This window comes from Coregonus lavaretus, assembly GCF_964263955.1.
Source record: "Coregonus lavaretus genome assembly, chromosome: 34".
Lineage (NCBI taxonomy): Eukaryota > Metazoa > Chordata > Actinopteri > Salmoniformes > Salmonidae > Coregonus > Coregonus lavaretus.
In genome coordinates this window covers 4,380,584-4,400,807 of record NC_140021.1, presented here as the reverse complement: position 1 = coordinate 4,400,807, position 20,224 = coordinate 4,380,584, and the positions used below count along the sequence as shown (strand labels likewise).

The 20,224-nt window shown below is 39.9% G+C and overlaps 1 pseudogene across 1 annotated transcript; it reads left to right on the top strand.

Annotated features, from left to right (window-relative positions):
* Window positions 1-4,000: 4,000 nt before the first annotated feature.
* LOC311109243 (sialic acid-binding Ig-like lectin 13) lies at window positions 4,001-11,966 on the top strand (annotated as a pseudogene). The gene is made up of 8 exons: window positions 4,001-4,201; window positions 6,344-6,452; window positions 8,779-9,165; window positions 9,285-9,590; window positions 9,727-9,998; window positions 10,987-11,080; window positions 11,193-11,250; window positions 11,629-11,966. The product of its transcript is annotated as a sialic acid-binding Ig-like lectin 13 (transcript).
* Window positions 11,967-20,224: the final 8,258 nt, after the last annotated feature.

Genomic DNA, 20,224 nt, shown 5'->3' with positions numbered 1-20,224 from the left:
GAATTCAGACCCTTTGCTATGAGACTCGAAATTGAGCTCAGGTGCATCCTGTTTCCATTGATCATCCTTGAGATGTTTCTACAACTTGATTGGAGTCCACCTGTGGTAAATTCATTTCATTGGACATGATTTGGAAAGGCACACACACCTGCCTATATAAGGTCCCACAGTTGACAGTGCATGTCATAGCAAAAACCAAGCTATGAGGTCGAAGAAATTGTCCGTAGAGCTCTGAGACGAGATTGTGTCGAGGCACAGATCTGGGGAAGGGTAAGAAAAATGTCTGCAGCATTCAAGGTCCCCAAGAACACAGTGGCCTCCATCATTCTTAAATGGAAGAAGTTTGGAACCACCAAGACTCTTCCTAGAGCTGACCGCCCGGCCAACCTGAGCGATCGGGGGAGAAGGGCCTTGGTCAGGGAGGTGACCAAGAACCCAATGGTCACTCTGACAGAGCTCTAGAGTTCCTCTGTGGAGATGGGAGAAACTTCCAGAAGAACAACCATCTCTGCAGCACTCCACCAATAAGGTCTTTATAGTAGAGTGGCCAGACGGAAGCCACTCCTCAGTAAAAGGCACATGACAGCCTGCTTGGAGTTTGCCAAAAGGCAACTAAAGACTCTCAGACCATGAGAAAAAAGAGTCTCTGGTCTGATGAAACCAAGACTGAACTCTTTGGCCTGAATGCCTAGCGTCACGTCTGGAGGAAACCTTGTACCATCTCTACGGTGAAGCATAGTGGTGGCAGCATCATTGCTGTGGGGATGTTTTTCAGGGGCAGGGACTGGGAGACTAGTCAGGATTGAGGCAAAGATTAACAGAGCAAAGTACAGAGAGATCCTTGATTAAAACCTTCTCAAGAGCGCTCAGGACCTCAGACTGGGGCAAAGGTTCACCTTCCAACAGAACAACGACCCTAAGCACACAGCCAAGACAACGCAGGAGTGGCTTCGGAACAAGTCTCTGAATGTCCTTTAGTGGCCCAGCCAGAGCTCGGACTTGAACCCGATTGAACATCTCTGGAGAGACCTGAAAATAGCTGTGCAGCAACGCTCCCCATCCAACATGACAGAGCTTGAGAGGATCTGCAGAGAAGAATGGGAGACACTCCCCAAATACAGATGTGCCAAACTTGTAGCGTCATACCCAAGATAAGTCAATGCTGTAATCGCTGCCAAAGGTGCTTCAACAAAGTACTGAGTAAAGGGTCTGAATAGTTCTAAAACACATTACTGTGCCTTCTTCAAGGTAATGTCATGAATGTTTAAACCAGGTTATGTAGACAAACAGCGCAATTAGTGCAACCATTGACAATAGTGAGGGGTGTGTCATAATTATGAGGTTAAATAGAATGAATTGAGTGAAACTGTTAAAAGACAATAGTTTACAGCATATTGAATGTATTAGGCTATTGTTATCATTAACTTTAGCATAACATTAGCATCAACATACATTATTGTTTAATTTAATTTCACATATATGTAATTGTTTCCAATTTCATTAAATGTTGTTACATGTAATCTTTTGGTTCAACCATAATGCATAATAAGCATCATCAACAGGGGGAACATATTGGGTGTACGCTGACAAGCTGTAGAAAGAATATATTCATTTATAAGACTTGTTCATAGAAAATGACTGTGTATTTGAGGGAGGAGGTGGGATGGTTAGCTTCAACAAAGTGTTCTTCCACGTGAATGAGCTGCGGTGTTCAGCTATGCGTTGTTTTAATTGTCTTTTCGTTTGTCCTATGAAGGCTTTCCAACATGAACAGGTGATGAGATAGATTACTCCCTTTGTCTTGCAAGAGATGATAACCCTAACAGGGAGTTTTCGACCTGTATGTGGGTGTCTGAAGATGGATGTTTTTGTAGTGCTATTGCACTGTGCGCATGAGCCACATTTGTAGTTCCCATTTGGAATGGGTGTCAGGAGTGTCTGAGTGGGCTCAGGGGGCAGGTCAGATCTCACCAAGCTATCCCCAATATTGCGACCACGCTTACAGACCACCAGTGGGGGTTCCTTGAAGAGGTGTGCAATTTTTTTGTCTGATTGCAGAATATGCCAGTGCTTTTTCAGGATTGCTTTCATTTTCTCTGAACACTTGGTGTAACACTGTTGCGTTGTTTTTCTTCTTAGGTTTAGTTTTTAGCAATTCCTCTCTTGGTTTTTGAGATATTTTCATCATTGCAGCATCAAGAGTTTTGTCCTTGTATCCTCTCATTTTGAATTTAACTGTCATTTCCTTAGCATTGCTGTCAAAATCTGATTAGTTTAACCCTGCATAACTGGCTATATGGTAGACCATTCTTGAGGGGAGGAGGATGCATACTATCCGCTCGTAGCAAGGTATTGCGGTCTGTTGGCTTTGTGTATAAGTCTGTATGTAATGCATCATTCTCTTTGATGATCCATAAATCCAGGTAGATTATTATTCTCTCATCAGACTGCATGGTGAATTTGAGATATTCAGAGCTCTCGTTTAGCAGAGTTTAGCATTAATTTAGTTCCTGCTAACTTCCTTCCCAGAGCACAAAGACATATATGTATCTCTTCCATAGGAGGATGTTCTAGAAAGTAGGGGGTGTGTCTCTATTTTGTAAATGAGTGCTTCCTCAAATTGTCCCACATACAGGTTCGCATAGTTGGGCAAAGGGGGAACCCATGACTACACCCCGAATTTAAAGGAAAAAGTCTGACTCAAAGATGAAGCAGTTATTGGATAATACCAGTTCAGTGAGTTGCAAGATGCAATCATTAGATGGAGCAAGGGTAGGGTCTCTCTGCTGAAGGAAGTATTGCAGGTCAAAAAATATAATACAAATGTTTGCATTGTCTGCAATAGAATATACTTGTCAAAAACAAATGTAGACATAAAAAAATGCATTTCTATAGCTTCCTAAATCTTTTTTACAATAGAGGAGTAAAAATATGTGTGTGCGGTGGCTTCCAAACAGCGGACCCTGTCAGTCATCTAGTGTTAATACATATCATTGGATCTTGTCAATGATCTCAAGGCAGCTGGGACCATAGTCACCAAGAAAACAATTGGTAACACACTACGCCATGAAGGACTGAAATCCTGCAGCGCCCGCAAGGTCCCCCTGCTCAAGAAAGCACATATACATGCCCGTCTGAAGTTTGCCAATGAACATCTGAATGATTCAGAGGAGAACTGGGTGAAAGTGTTGTGGTAAGATGAGACCAAAATCGAGCTCTATGGCATCAACTCAACTCGCCGTGTTTGGAGGAGGAGGAATGCTGCCCAAGAGGAATGACCCAAAGAACAACATCCCTACCGTCAAACATGGAGGTGGAAATATTATGCTTTGGGGGTGTTTTTCTGCTAAGGGGACAGGACAACTTTACCGCATCAAAGGGACGATGGACGGGGCCATGTACCGTCAAATCTTGGGTGAGAACCTCCTTCCCTCAGCCAGGGCATTGAAAATGGGTTGTGGATGGGTATTCCAGCATGACAATGACCCAAAACACACGGCCAAGGCAACAAAGGAGTGGCTCAAGAAGAAGCACATTAAGGTCCTGGAGTGGCCTAGCCAGTCTCCAGACCTTAATCCCGTAGAAAATCTGTGGAGGGAGCTGAAGGTTTGAGTTGCCAAACGTCAGACTCGAAACCTTAATGACTTGGAGAAGATCTACAAAGAGGAGTGGGACAAAATCTCTCCTGAGATGTGTGCAAACCTGAAACGTCTGACCAACAAGAAACGTCTGACCTCTGTGGTTGCCAACAAGGGTTTTGCCACCAAGTACTAAGTCATGTTTTGCAGAGTGGTCAAATACTTATTTCCCTCATTAAAATGCAAATCAATTCATAACATTTTTGACATGCGTTTTTCTGGATTTTTTTGTTGTTATTCTGTCTCTCACTGTTCAAATAAACCTACCATTAAAATTATAGACTGATCATTTCTTTGTCAGTGGGCAAACGTACAAAACCAGCAGGGGATCAAATACTTTTTTCCCTCACTGTACATTCTAAATGAGCCCCTCTCCCTCAGTCTCTCCTAAGGACACCTCAGCCTCCATCAGTCCAGCTGGTCCAGTATTAGTGGGCAGCTGTGTTAATCTGACCTGCAGCAGTACAGCCAACCCTCCTGTGACAAACTTCACCTGGTTCCAGATCAGTGGGGGTAAACCAACACAGGAAGCATCTGGACTGAGTTACACCCTCAATGTGACTGTTGGTGATGGAGGACTGTACTACTGTGAAGCAAGAAATAGTCACGGCCGTGGGAAGTCAACGGAAGTGCAGCTGGCAATTAAAGGTAGAATATATATATATTTTTTAAATCTTTATTTTAACAGGGAAAAACAGACTGAGACCTGGATCTCTTTTACGGCTGTGCCCTGTGTAAACATGTTGACATGTACAGTTTTAGACATACAGACAAGAACATTTCAAACATACAAAACGAAAATATGGAGGTAGTTGCTTTATAAAGTGCTTTATAAATTAACAAGAGAGCATGTTGCTCTCGCCTCACAGATAGAGAGGCCCAACCCACATGTTGATATAGGATACAGTGATGAGTTTTGTAACTATCACCCGTGATAAAGCTGAGTGCACAATGGTAAATAGCATCCAGTGGTTTTAATGTGTTTGCCGATGCATGCATATAGATAATATCACCATAATCTAAAACGGACATAAAAGTAGCCTGCACAATTTGTTTTCTATTTACGGAGGACAGACAAGCCCTGTTTCTGTAAAGGAACCCTATCTTGAATTTGAGCTTTTTTCCCAATTCAGTAACATGTTTTTTTAAAGAAAGCCTATCATCTAACCATACCCCTAAGTATTTATATGCAGAGACCTGTTTGATTTGAGTACCATCCAAACTAGTGATTACAAAAGTGTTTCTAATTGAGAGTTTAGACCTAGAAAAAAACATTTGTTTTCTTAGCGTTTAAAACAAGTTTAAGCTGTAAAAGAGACCCCTGTAGTATCCTAAAATCAGACTCCAACTGCATTAAAGCTTGGTCCGCTGTTGGAGCAATAGAGTACATCACTGTGTCATCTGCATATAAATGGAATTTACAATATCTGACATCATCACCAATGGCACAACATTAAGAACAATATAGAGATAGATAGATATAATGTAGAAGAGATATACTTGTTTTTGTGGAACAGACCAGATAAAGCATGCCTGCTATATGTATCTAGGTATGATACAGTTGTAGGATCTTAATATGATCACTATTTTGTTGCACATAAGCTTTGAATTTACATAAATTCACTGAACACCTGCACCAAAAAAGTGGTTATATTAATAGTATTGCACTTTTCATGTAGCCTAATTTTGGAGAGCTAATAGCCTAACCATCAATGGAACAACATTATGGACTAGACGTTAAAATACTTTTGCTGCAGGATTATTTTGCTGCAACAATACTGGTCAAATTAAGATCTTACATCTGTACATCTACAGTACACGTGCAATTTGTAATATTAGACAATGTGCAAAATGTTTCCTCTTTTTGGAACAGATGACCATACAATATGTGCTTTATTTACAGGGCAAGATGAGCCTGTTAACCCAAAGGTTTATGAGATTATAGGAAAAACCTTGGCGTTGCTGTTCCTTTTCAGCCTGATCGTGTTCTTTGCATGGTAATAAGCTATTCCCAGTCTCATTGCAAACATATATACAGTGTTATACTTATTAAAATACTTATTTTCCACCATAATTTGCAAATAAATTCATTAAAAATCCTACAATGTGATTTTCTGGAGAAAAAAAATCTCATTTTGTCTGTCATAGTTGACGTGTACCTATGATGAAAATTACAGGCCTCTCTCATCTTTTTAAGTGGGAGAACTTGCACAATTGGTGGCTGACAAAATACTTTTTTCCCCCACTGTATCATGCTGTTTGTGCTTTTGTATATTTAAATTTACATTTACGTCATTTAGCTGACGCTCTTATCCAGAGCGACTTACAAATTGGTGCATTCACCCTATAGCCAGTGGGATAACCACTTTACAATGTATATATATATTTTTTTTTTTTTTTTTTTTGGGGGGGGGGGGGGTAGAAGGATTACTTCATCCTATCCCAGGTATATGAAAACCTAAATGATTTATTCTTGTCTTCCAGGAGGAGGAGAACATCTAGACTCTCCAATGGGTTTGAAACAACAGACAGTTCATAGGGACAGGTGGGAATGTTAGAGTCATCTTTTAAAACCCATCTAGAATGTGCATTTAAGGAAGAATTGAATGAATACTGTGTTGTATAACCAACTGTAACTATGAAGTCATTCTTCTTCTGAAGTGTCTGTCCTGACACCTGTTCCTTTCTCTGTGTTCTCTCCTCAGAACTCCCCGGTTGGGACGGTGTGCTCTAACCAGGCCACGGTCGGGAGAGGGGACCAGGAACCACCACATAACTACCTAGATGGGCTTTATGCACAAGTGAATAAAAGAGGTGCATTTTAAGTATTTTGGGTATTAAGTGTTTATGTAGATTAATGTCATTATGTATCAGTTTTCAATTGGTACTTTAGTTACTTTTATATTTGTGTGCTCTTAGATTATCTGCATTTTGTATAATTTATTTTTAGCCAATTTATTTTGAGTGTTGAGTTCACAGAGCATTGTTTAATGGGTTCCAGTATAGAGGAACTGCTGAGTTCAACTATCTTACTGAAGGCAGTTTAAGACCATATAAAGTCAATGATGACTGAGGAGAGAAGACACAGTTAGTTGGAGAGACAGTGGTCTGATACAAGACAGGAAGTTGGTGAAGTATGTCTACATCACGGCAGAATGGTGTTAACATCTACTAGTCACTTTTTCTCTGCATCTTTTGTGCAGTTACCAGAATAATAATATTATCTATTTTAACTTTATATCTATTTAGAAGTTATTGTGTCAGTTTTTATGTTGAGTGTTAAACCAGATGAACAATTGGGACTGAATTTAAGGTTGTTTATTAATTGCACTGTAATAAAAACCTTTACATTCAATTTCCATGAAATCTTTTGGTCTTATTGGTCCAACATTTTACATATCTCATTAAAATGGAATACATTGAGATGTTGTGTCACTGGCCTACACACAGTACCCCTTAATGTGGAATAATGTTTTTAGACATAAAAAAAGTAAAAATTAAAAGCTGAACTGATGCCTCACAAAGAAGGGCACCTATTGGAAGATGGGTGTATCCCTTTGAGCATGGTGAAGTTATTAATTACACTTTGGATGGTTTATCAATACACCCAGTCACTACAAAGATACAGGCTTCATTCCTAACTCAGTTTCGCTCGTGGTAATGTGTTTCATGCCATTCCATTTGGACCGTTCCAGCCATTATTATGAGCCGTCCTCCCCTCAGCAGCCTCCACTGATTTCACCATTAGGCCATTGGTGACTTTAAAACAGTTACAAAGTTTAATGGCTGAGGATGGATCAACAACAAATCCCACATATATTTCCATTGAAGCCTGGGAGACAGGGGAGAGGGAGATGGTTATATTACCTAAAGTCTCCTTTATTATATTTATAGATGTATCAGGGGAGGACTTAGCAATTTTGGGGCCTGTTTCAAAATGCTGTTGACTTTCCTAACCCCAAAAGGGGACATTTACCCCCCCACCCCAAATAAACTGCTTTTATTATGATTATCCCACAATTAAAAACCTATTTTGTATAACAGTTTCATTCCTGGCATAATGAAATATATAGGCCATGTAAAGCTGTTGAATCAGTGGCTAACACTCACTTTGTGTTGAGAATCAGTCAGTGTGCAGCTGGGGCCCATTTCATTTGAAACTGGTGAAACATGGCTAAGGCAACCTCTGCAATGTTTCAAGTGACTGAAACAAATTGTGCAACATTAGAAGGTTCATTAGAAAAATCCAATGTTCTTAGCACTTAAATGTAAAAACAATGCTTTCACAATTGATAAGGAAGCCCAGCACATAGACTATTCAAGCATCCTGTTATATAAATACTGTAGTATTCTTTTGAAATAATGTCTCATACACTTATTAGGAAGTACGTCACTGATGAGATGTGAGATGTGCCACATGAATTTCATCACTTTAGTTTTTTACACCACACTATGGGTGTGTGATAGTCTCTCCTGTAGACAGTTTACGTTACCGTCTAGGGTAAGTATCGACTTCTTCACTATATTTTCTGTTAATTTGAATGTTCAAAATAAATTAAAGGAAATTATTTACAAGAAATTAGATTTAATATGTTCAAAGTACTGCAATTCGTTCATGTATTAGCTTCACAACTGAAAGACATACTGAATTTGATATGGGGATGGTTCAATGCAATGTGTTGTGTGAGTTAAGATACTCTACCAGTAAGTATGTGTTTGTCCTGTTTCAGGTGATCAGTAGTGTGTGAGTTCTCACATGGCTTGTCCTGAGAACATGTTTTTTCTCATTGGCCTCTTTATGTCAGGTGAGTCTTCCACACAGCAACAACTAGTTATGAATCAGACAGAGGAATAAGCACAAGTGATGATATTTCATGGTATGTGCTATATTCCCATCTGTCTCAATGTGTAGAAAAGTGTACAGTTGACTCCTGATAAGTACAGTTTAATATTCTGGATTCAAACATTCTTTGCTCCAGATATGTCCATAATCCAGTTTAGGGCATGGAGTCACGACATCAGGAATCACCTGTACATTGAAATTAATTAATATGTTTTGATGCAGAGGCAGAATATTGGGAGAGAGTGACTGTACTGAAAAGATCACATAACCTCCCTGATGTTGTCCTTTATGTTGCAGGTGTTTTGGCCTGTTTTGGCAAACGAGATTTGATCGCCAAAATGCCAGATAGACTGGATGTACTGACTGGCTCCTGTGTGCAAATCCCATGTGCATTTTATATTCCTGACCAAAATGACTATACATTTAACAGCACAATACTTACGTCTGGAGTGTGGTTGAAAGGATCAACAAAATTTGGTGAAGGTCAGGACATTGTGATATTTCACAGTAGTAAGACGGTTAACAAATATCAAGGGAAGATAACTGGAAACATGTCCCAGAAGAACTGCACCACAGTCTTCTTCAATGTAACCACCAGTTACTCTGATAAATACTTCTTCAGGATTGAAAGTCAACCATACCGTGCAACAGACCCAGACAAGTCTGTTAATATAGATGTCAGGGGTAAGAAGACAGAGACTATTTAACTTTTATAAACTTTTCTAAAATGATATGAGTAGAATAAGACCAAGTAGACAGTGTGACTGTCAGAGTAAAATATATTTATTTTTAATGTATTACAGATTTGCCTCCCAGTCCCATCATTACTGTCTCAGGTGAGGTGAAGGAAGGGACCGCTGTCAGTTTGAACTGCTCTGCTGTCGCTCCCTGTCCCGAACACCCCCCTGAGCTGACATGGACTCTCCCAACACAGTTCACACCTGGGAACCAACTGCAGGAGAATCCAGACCAAACCAAATCAGTTCTCTCCACGGTGACCTTCACTCTGTCATACCTTCATCATGAGAAGAACATCACTTGTACTGCAGTCTACCCAGTAGGGACTAGCAACAAGACAGCTGAACATACCATGATGCTTAACGTTTCATGTAAGAATTAGTCCCAGTTTCCTGTAGAATAGATCATTCTATCATGTTTTCACTGATGATTGTCATAGAGTGGTTTTAATTAGATTATTCAATATACCACATCCAGATACATTCTAAATGAGCCCCTCTCCCTCAGTCTCTCCTAAGGACACCTCAGCCTCCATCAGTCCAGCTGATCCAGTATTAGTGGGCAGCTGTGTTAATCTGACCTGCAGCAGTACAGCCAACCCTCCTGTGACAAACTTCACCTGGTTCCAGATCAGTGGGGGTAAACCAACACAGGAAGCATCTGGACAGAGTTACACCCTCAATGTGACTGTTGGTGCTGGAGGACAGTACTACGGTACTTTGAAGCAAGAAATAGTATCGGCCGTGGGAAGTCAGAGGAAGAGAAGCTGGCTATTAAAGGTAAAACAGGCACGTTGGGCACAATCTTAGATTAGATATACACTGTATATACAAGAGTATGTGGACACCCCTTCAAATTAGTAGATTTGGTTATTTCAGCCACACCCGTTGCTGACAGGTGTATAAAATCGAGCACACAGCCATGCAATCTCCATACTCAAACACTGGTAGTAGAATGGCCTTACTCAAGAGCTCAGTGACTTTCAACGTGGCACTGTCATAGGATTCCACCTTTCCAACAAGTCAATTCGTCAAATGTCTGCCCTGCCAGAGCTAACCCGGTACACTGTAAGTGCTGCTATTGTGAAGTGGAATCTTCTAGGAGCAACAACATCTCAGCCGCGAAGCGGTAAGCCACACAAGCTCAGAAAACGGGACACCTGAGTGCTGAAGCGCATAGTTCGTAAATATCATCTGACCTCAGTTGCAACATTCACTACCGAGTTCCAAACTGCCTCTGGAAGCAACGTCAGCACTATAACTATTTGTGGGGAGCTTCATGAAATGGGTTTCCATGGCCGAGCAGCCGCACACAAGCCTAAGATCAACAAGCGCAATGCCAAGAATCGTCTGGAGTGGTGTAAGGCTCACCGCCATTGGACTCTGGAGAATAGGAAACCGGTTCTCTGGAGTGATGAATCCTGCTTCACCATCTGGCAGTCCGACGGACAAATCTGGGTTTGACGGATGCCAGGAGAACGCTACCTTCCCCAATGCATAGGTCCAACTGTAAAGTTTGGTGGAGGAATAATAATGGTCTGGAGCTGATTTTCATGGTTCGGGCTAGAACCCTTAGTTCCAGTGAAGGGAAATCTTAATGCTACAGTGGAGGCTGTTATAACAGCAAAAAGGGGGACCAACTCCATATTAATGCCCATGATTTTGGAATGAGATGTTCGACGAGCAGGTGTCCACATACTCTTGTTCATGTAGTGTACTTTAGAGATCTTTTAGTTAGAAATGACCATAATATGTGTTGTATTTTCAGGGCAAGAAGAGCCTGTTAACCCAATGGTGTTTGGGGTTGCAGCAGGAACTCTGGGGGTCTTTCTGCTTATCAGCCTGATCAGTCTTTTTGGATGGTAAAAACAATTCCTGGCATCAATGCAAAACTATTTATTTATGTTGTGTTTGTGCTTTTGCATATGAAAACCCTCTCAGTGCATTCAGAATACCTTTCTAAATGTCTTCCAGGAGGAGAAACTCTAGGCTCCCCGATGGACTTGAAAGGACGGACAATCCACAGGGACAGGTGGGAATAAGGCTCAACTTTCAAAACACATCTACAAAGTGTATCTAAGCAATTACTGAATTAATGATGAAACTACCCAAAGCCATGAGGTTAACATCATTTTAGAGGAAGTTCACGGGGAGATGACCACACTGATAGCAATGCTACGTCTTGTGAGAACATCAAATGATAACAGAATAGCTGTTGGACTTTGACAATGTTTTCTGTAGATTAGAGCTCATTTGTTGTCAAAATGTAATTATTTTCTTCTGTCAGTTTAATTGACATTGTCATTGACATCCCCTCAGTATGTGTTGTGTAACCTGCTGACTTTAGAGTTTTACAAATGACTGAGCTTAGAACTTTACACCTGTTCCTCTCTCTGTGTTCTCTCCACAGAACTCCCCGGTTGGGACGGTGTGTGTTAACCAGACCACAGCCGGAGAGAAACCAGAGGAACCTGCAGAAGACCAGCCTGAAGAGATCCACTATGGTGACATCAACTTCTCCAAACTACGGCCCAAAGAGATCCCAGCTGCAGCCCAGGACAGGAACAGGGTCCAGGGGCAGGAGAGTGAGTACGCTGAAGTCAATGTGACCAGGAGAGGGCCCCAGGAACCACACCTTAACTACATAGATGGGCTTTATGCACAAGTGAATAAAAGAGGTGCATTTTAAGTATTTGGGGTATATACAGTATGTCTTGTGTGCACTGAGCTCCAACAGTACTGGGACAGTGCCATTTATTTAACTTTTTAGAATCCGTTCTCCAGAACTTTTGATTTGAAATGAAACATTGACTATGAGGTTAAAATGCATACTGCCAGCTTTAATTCCAGGGTATTTTAATCCAAATCGGGGGAACTGTTTAGAAATTACAGCACGTTTTGTACATAGTCCCCCCATTTTAGGGGACCAAAAGTATTGGGACAAATTCACTTATGTGTATTAAAGTAGTAAAAAGTGTAGTATTTGGTCCCATATTAGCAATGACAACATCAAGCTTGTGACTCTACAAACTTGTTGGATGCATTTGCTGTTTGTTTTGGTTGTGTTTCAGATTATTTTGTGCCCAATAGAAATGAATGGTAAAAATGTATTGTGTCATTCTGCAGTCACTTTTATTGTAAATAAGAATATAATATGTTTCTAAACACTTCTAATGTACATTAATGTGGATGCTACCACGAGGATGGATCATCCTAAATGAATTGTGAAAAATGATGAGTGAGAAAATATCATACTCCCCCCCCAAAATGCTAACCTCCCATGTTATTGCAATGGTGAAAGGTTAGCATGTCTTGGGTGTATGATATTTGTGCCTCTCTGAACAAAAAAGAAGAGAAATCATTGATAAAGTCAATCATAAATCAATCTGGATTAATACAAGTTGCAACAGGGAGACAACTTCCAGCATAGAAGCAGAGAAAATGTCTAACTGGCCTCTTGGAGTCCAGCCCTTTATATCCTAATCAGACACACAAATGTTCTGTCAACACCAGCCTGAGAGGCTTGTAGGAAGTCAAAAGAAAAGGCAGTGGCTTTGTCAGCTACTACAGAATCAGTGTTTCACAGAATACAATAATAATCAGTGTGTCCTCGGTCCTTGGACCTCCAGTCTGGAGTCAATCACTATCAACAGTTATGAGTTTAATCCATAACATACAGCATTGATTCTAGTGACCATCATCCCGAGTGTTAGAAACAGAATACTGGAAATCATGTGTTACATAAAGGGAAACTATATCAATATTGCAAACATTATGTTTATTACTCTAACCTGAATGTGAACTTTATTCATCTTAAATATTCCATTACATATATATGTTTAATGTATATATTTTGGGGAGTTATGTCAGTTTTTATGTTGTGTTGATCAAGAGACACAAATGAGGCTGAAATTGATGTTTGTTTATTAATTGCACTGTAATAAAAACTTTACATTACATTTCCATGAAGTCTCAGTTTTATTGGTCCAACATGTTGCATGTCTCATTAGATCATAATGATTTTTATTGGAAATAATACAAAAGTGAGAAGAAATGCTAATGAATCTTTCCCCCTGAGCCAACCAGATGTATTTCCTCCACATGTTCGTAGCCAACGGCCATTCAGTAATCCCAGGGACTAGTGAGCAAATAAAAGGATATTGAGGTAACATTCTGCAAGAAATGTTTAAATTAATATGGATATTAAAGCTTGTCATGATTAGATATGATTCTTTGGGCTATAGCTTGTAAACATCCAATGCCTTTATACTTCATTGCAAGATGTCAGTAAGGTACTGCTAAACACTGATTCTGCTCTATCACCTAATATCTACTCATATAGCCACTGACAGTGTGTGGTAGCATAAACTGCATGCAGACACCTCGTTTCATTGTATGTTCTTACATTTTAGAACCTTTGGGTTACATACCCACATATACTCAATGCAAAATTGCAATGTGCTTGTCAGTGATTGTTTTTATCAGTCCCACCCTATCCCCATCCCCAACATATTGCAGCATCAGTGTGTAATGTAGTGTCCAATAGTCATAGCTTTCTCTCTTCAAACATTCCCTTCTGATTCAATTCATTCCTGACCTTGTCCTCCAGAGCCTTCAGCTCTCCCTCCTCCTGTTGGGGGAGGTCAGCTCCCACATGCTGGGTAAAGTACGCCCTCAGCTCCTGGGTCTCCTTCTCCCAAAAGGCCTTGGGCAGGTCGAATAGGGTTTATTTACAGAAGGGATACAGCTTTTGTGAAAATGGACTTTTCCTAGCAAATTTAGGAGAACTTGTGCAGCAGGTTAGGATAATTAATGTGGTAGGTTAGGATGCTTAGATTAAGGTAAGGAAACAGGTTTGGGTTAGCTAAAATAAAAAATGTAATCAACTTTTGACGTCAATTTGACAAAAGCTGTATCCCTTCTAGACATGACCGTTGAAGAGGGTGCCCATGTCCACCTTGCTGACCAGGCCCTGCAGGTCGATGGCTCCCTCCTGTGGCTCCCAGCCCACCATGCTCTTCCTGGCAGATAGAAGTGAAGCAATGAAAGAGGAAGTGTGTGCAGGAGAAATTGAGGAGTGTGTTATAATCCGTCAACTACAATTACAGTTACTCTGTCTCTGACAAAGTCTATTTTACGTGTTGAAAGATAATGTGAGAACTGGGTATCTTTTACTGAACTCAAATTTAACTACACAAATTGGATGGATTTTGGTTTATGATTTAGCTACATATTTGTTAAAATCCCACAAACATTCCCATTCAAGCCTGGGAGATAGAGGAGAGGGAGATTTAATTGTAATTTATTTGATTTAACCTTTATTTAACCAGGTAAGACCCATTGAGGTTAAAAACCTATTTTGCGAGGGCGGCTTGGCAAGAAGGCAAAACAGGGAAATAGCAGCGTGTGCATAAAATATTACAGAAAAATACAAAATACACAAAAGACAAAGAGTCACAAGTTACAGATACAATTGAAGATTAGAAACAACTGCAGCTATCACAAACAGTGTTGTCGATCAGAGTCTTAAAAACAGGCAAGGACACTAACTTTAATATCTTTTGAAGCATGTTCCAGGATGAAGGGGCATTATGGGGAAAAAATTGTTTCCCCATCTCAGTTCTAGCCTTAGGAACAGACAAGGACAGCATTGACTGTGAATGAAGACTGTATTGAGTGACTGATATGGTCAGTAAGGAACAGAGATACAAAGGGAGTTGTCCTATCGACACATTGCACACAAAAGTGTACCAGTGCTTTAGCCTCCTGGTGGAGAGAGAGGTCCATTGCACCATAGCATTGCACCATAGCTATATTGCCATCTGTCTCAATGTGTAGAAAAGTGTACAGTTGACTCCTGACTTTTCTACACATTGAGACAGATGGGAATATAGCTCATACCATGAAATATCATCACTTGTGCTTATTCCTCTGTCTGATTCATAACTAGTTGTTGCTGTGTGGAAGACTCACCTGACATAAAGAGGCCAATGAGAAAAAACATGTTCTCAGGACAAGCCATGTGAGAACTCACACACTACTGATCACCTGAAACAGAACAAACACACACTTACTGGTAGAGTAGCTTAACTCACACAACACATTGCATTGAACAATCCCCATATCAAATACAGTATGTCTTTGAGTGTTGAGTTCACAGAGCATCTGTTTAATGGGTTCCAGTATAGAGGAACTGCTGAGTTCAACTATCTTACTGAAGGCAGTTTAAGACCATATAAAGTCAATGATGACTGAGGAGAGAAGACACAGTTAGTTGGAGAGACAGTGGTCTGATACAAGACAGGAAGTTGGTGAAGTATGTCTACATGACGGCAGAATGGTGTTAACATCTACTAGTCACTGTTTCTCTGCATCTTTTGTGCAGTTACCAGAATAATAATATTATCTATTTTAACTTTATATCTATTTAGAAGTTATTGTGTCAGTTTTTATGTTGAGTGTTAAACCAGACAAACAATTGGGACTGAAATTAAGGTTGTTTATTAATTGCACTGTAATAAAAACCTTTACATTCAATTTCCATGAAATCTTTTGGTCTTATTGGTCCAACATTTTACATATCTCATTAAAATGGAATACATTGAGATGTTGTGTCACTGGCCTACACACAGTACCCCTTAATGTGGAATAATGTTTTTAGACATAAAAAAAATAAAAAAAATAAAAAATAAAAAGCTGAACTGTCTCGAGTCAATATGTATTCAACCCCTTTCTTATGGCAAGCATAAATAAGTTCAGGACTAAAGATTTGCATAACAAGTCACATAAGTTGCATTGATTCACTCTGTGTGCATTACTAGTATTTAACATGATTTTTGAATGACTACCCCACACATACAATAATATGTAATGTCCCTCAGTCGAGCAGCGAATTTCAAACAGATTCAACCACGAAGACCAGGGCGCTTTTCCAATGCCTCACAAAGAAGGGCACCTATTGGAAGATGGGTGTATCCCTTTGAGCATGGTGAAGTTATTAATTACAATTTGGATGTTTTATCAATACACAGATTCACTACAAAGATACAGGCATCCTTCCTAACTCAGTTGCCGAAGAGGAAAGAAACCGCTCAGGGATTTCACCCCCAGGAGGTTGGTGGTACCTTCATTGGGGAGAATGGGCTTGTGGTAATGGCTGGAGTAGAATAGGTGGAATGGTATCAAATCCATGAAACACATCACTGAGTACCACTCTTCATATTTTCAAGCATGGTGATGGCTGCACCATGTTATGGGTATGCTTGTCATCAAGTTTTTTAGGATAAAATAAATGGAATAGAGCTAAGCAGAGGCAAAACGCAAGAGGAAAACCTGGTTCAGTCTGCTTTTCAAAAGACAATGGGAGACAAATTCACTTTTCAGCAGGACAATAACCTAAAACACATACACCAGAGTTACTTACTAAGACAACATTGAATGTTCCTAAGTGGCCTACTTACAGTTTCGATCGGCATGAAAATCTATGGCAAGACTTGAAAATGGCTGTCTAGCAATGATTAACAATCAACTTGAAAGAGCTTGAAGAATTTGTTAAAGAATTACGTGTAAATATTGTACAATCCAGGTGTGCAAAGCTCTGAGAGACTTACCCAGAAAGACTCACAGCTGTAATCACTGCAAAAAGTGATTCTAACATGTATTGACTCAGGGGTGTGAATACTTTATTTTGTAATTTTTTTTTTGGGGGGGGATGGATCAGCTTAATATTGCAGATAGATTGTATCTTCTATCAATGTAATTGTCTGCATCACTTCCAATCCCCCATGTTTTTTTAAATATATATATACTCCCCTTTATTACTTTTCAACCCCGCCATCCTTTCCCTACTTGGAGTAAATTAGTGAACAACAATGCCCAGGCCTCTACTTCCGGTCTATACTTACTATCTACACCTTATGGACAAAGTTAATTTTACAATAATTATATTATATATATATATATATATATACATACACACATATTTGTTTTGCTCCTGAACTTCTTCTACTCTCAACCTCTCCGATCATTTTCATGATTTCCATCCGGTTTGCTTCTATATGCCATATCTTTCTAACTGTGCTCTTTCCCAAAAGCTCCCAACATACAACCTATATACTGAGTGGCGCAGTGGTCTAAGGCACTGCATCACAGTGCTAGCTGTGCCACTAGAGATCCTGGTTCGAATCCAGGCTCTGTCGCAGCCGGCCGCGACCGGGAGACTCATGGGCGGCGCACAATTGGCCTAGCGTCGTCCAGGGTAGGGGAGGGAATGGCCGGCAGGGATGTAGCTCAGTTGATAGAGCATGGTGTTTGCAACGCCAGGGTTGTGGTTTTGAATCCCACGGGGGACCAGTATGAATAAATAAATAAAAAATAGAATATGTATTCACTAACTGTAAGTCGCTCTGGATAAGAGCGTCTGCTAAATGACTAAAATGTAATATACTTATTATGGACACAGTATGCTTACATTATTAGCTATCTTTGTTATTATTTGTTGTTATTTGTTATTAGTCCCATCCTTCAACTCTATTCAATACCTCCCATCTATCTCTTAACACCATCCATATAGGATTTCTATTTGCCATATATATTTCAACCGTACTGTGATGTTTTAAATGTAAATGTAAATGGTTGAGAAAACTAATCCATTTAATCCATGTTTCATTCAGGCATTAACACAACAACATGTGGAATAAGTCAAGGGTTATGAATACTTTCTGAAGGCCCTGAGTATACCAAAAATTAGGAACACCTTCCTAATATTGAGTTGCACCCCCTTTTGCCTTCAAAACATCCTCAATTCATCGGGGCATGGACTCAACAAGGATGCTAGCTTAAAAATCCTTCTTGAACTTGTCTCCTCCCCTTCATCTACACTGATTGAGGTGGATTTAACAAGTGACATCAATAAGGAATCATAGCTTTAACCTGGATTCACCTGGTCAGTCTATGTCATGGAAAGCGCAGTAAGATACTTCTAGACGTTGGTTCTGATCTATCACCTAATACCTACTCATTTATCCATTGACAGTGAGTGGTAGCCTGAACTACCACTGGGGGGTTGGGGTGCGAAGGGGCCCAAAATGCCGTAGTCCGACCCTGGTTAGGAGAGCATTTTTGCCTGCTACGGAAAAGTCCATTCCATATCGAAGTGGCGTGAAAATAATGTTTCTATGTGGTATCCAGCTCACCAGGCTCTGCTTGGCAAATAGACTCCAAAGAGGAAGTGAAACAAGAACAATAGGAAGTTGTTGAAGGAGAAGTTGAGTGGTGTGTTAGAATCAGTCAGATGCAATTACAGTTACTATGTTTCATACCAAGTCTGTTTTTCATGTTGAAAAATGATGTGACAATAATTTGTTTTGTATCGAACTCAAATGTAACTTTATTTTTCTGTCTTGTGTAAAATTAATAGTGGATTTTGGTTTATGATTTAGCTAAAAAAAAAAAAAATCACACACACATTTCCATTCAAGCCTTGGAGATAGGGGAGAGTTTCCTTTGTTGTATTTAACAATGTATCGGGGGCTGACTTAGCAATTTGGTGTCCCGTTTCAAAATGCTGTTGTCTTGTCCTAAACCTAAAATAATAGTGGATTTTAGTTTATGATTTAGCTAAAACATTTTACAAATCCCACAGATATTTCCATTGAAGCCTGGGAGACAGAGGAGAGGGAGATGGTTATATTACCTAAAGTTTCCTTTATTATATTTATAGATGTATCAGGGGCGGGCTTAGCAATTTGGGGGCTCGTTTCAAAATGCTGTTGACTTTCCTAACCCCAAAAAGGTACATTTACCCCCCCCCCCCCCACACACACACACACCCCCCACCCAAATAAACTGCTTTTATTATGATTATCACACAATTAAAAACCTATTATGTATAACAGTTCCATTCCTGGCGTAAATAAATGTATAGGCCATATAAAGCTGTTGAGTCAGTGGATAAAACACACTTTGTGTTGAGAATCAGTCAGTGGGCAGCTGAGGCCCATTTCATTTGAAACTGGTGAAACATGGCTAAGGCAACCTCTGCAATGTTTCAAGTGACTGTCACGATCGTCGAAGGGAGTAGACCAAGGCGCAGCGTGAGATTTGTACATCTTATTTAATTAAGTGCACACACAATAAACAAAACAACAAACAATACGTGAAGTCCACGGTACAAACACAAAACCAACTGGAACAAGATCCCACAACTATTGTGGGAAAACAGCCTGTATAAATATGGCTCCCAATCAGAGACAACCAGCAACAGCTGACACTTGTTGCCTCTGATTGGGAACCACTCTGGCCAACACAGAAATACAAAACTAGAATCCCGACATAGAGCAACAACACATAGAATCTACACACCCTGGCTCAACATATAGAGTCCCCAGAGCCAGGGTGTGACAGTGACTAAAACAAATTGTGCAAGAGTAGAAAGTTCATTAGAAAAATGCAATGTTCTTAGCACTTAAATGTAAAAACAATGCTTTCACAATTGATAAGGAAGCCCAGCACATAGATTATTCAAGCATCCTGTTATATAAATACTGTACTATTCTTTTGAAATAATGTCTCATACACTTATTAGGAAGTACGTCACTGATGAGATGTGAGATGTGCCACATGAATTTCATCACTTTAGTTTGTTACACCACACTATGGGTGTGTGATAGTCTCTCCTGTAGACAGTTTACGTTACCGTCTAGGGTAAGTATCGACTTCTTCACTCTATTCTCTGTTAATTTCAATGTTCAAAATAAATTTAAGGAAATTCTTTACAAGAAATTAGATGTATTATGTTCATAGTATTGCTATTCGTTCATGTATTAGCTTCACATCACAACTGAAAGACATACTGTATTTGATATGGGGATGGTTCAATGCAATGTGTTGTGTGAGTTAAGCTACTCCACCAGTAAGTGTGTGTTTGTCCTGTTTCAGGTGATCAGTAGTGTGTGAGTTTTCACATGGCTTGTCCTGAGAACATGTTTTTTCTCATTGGCCTCTTT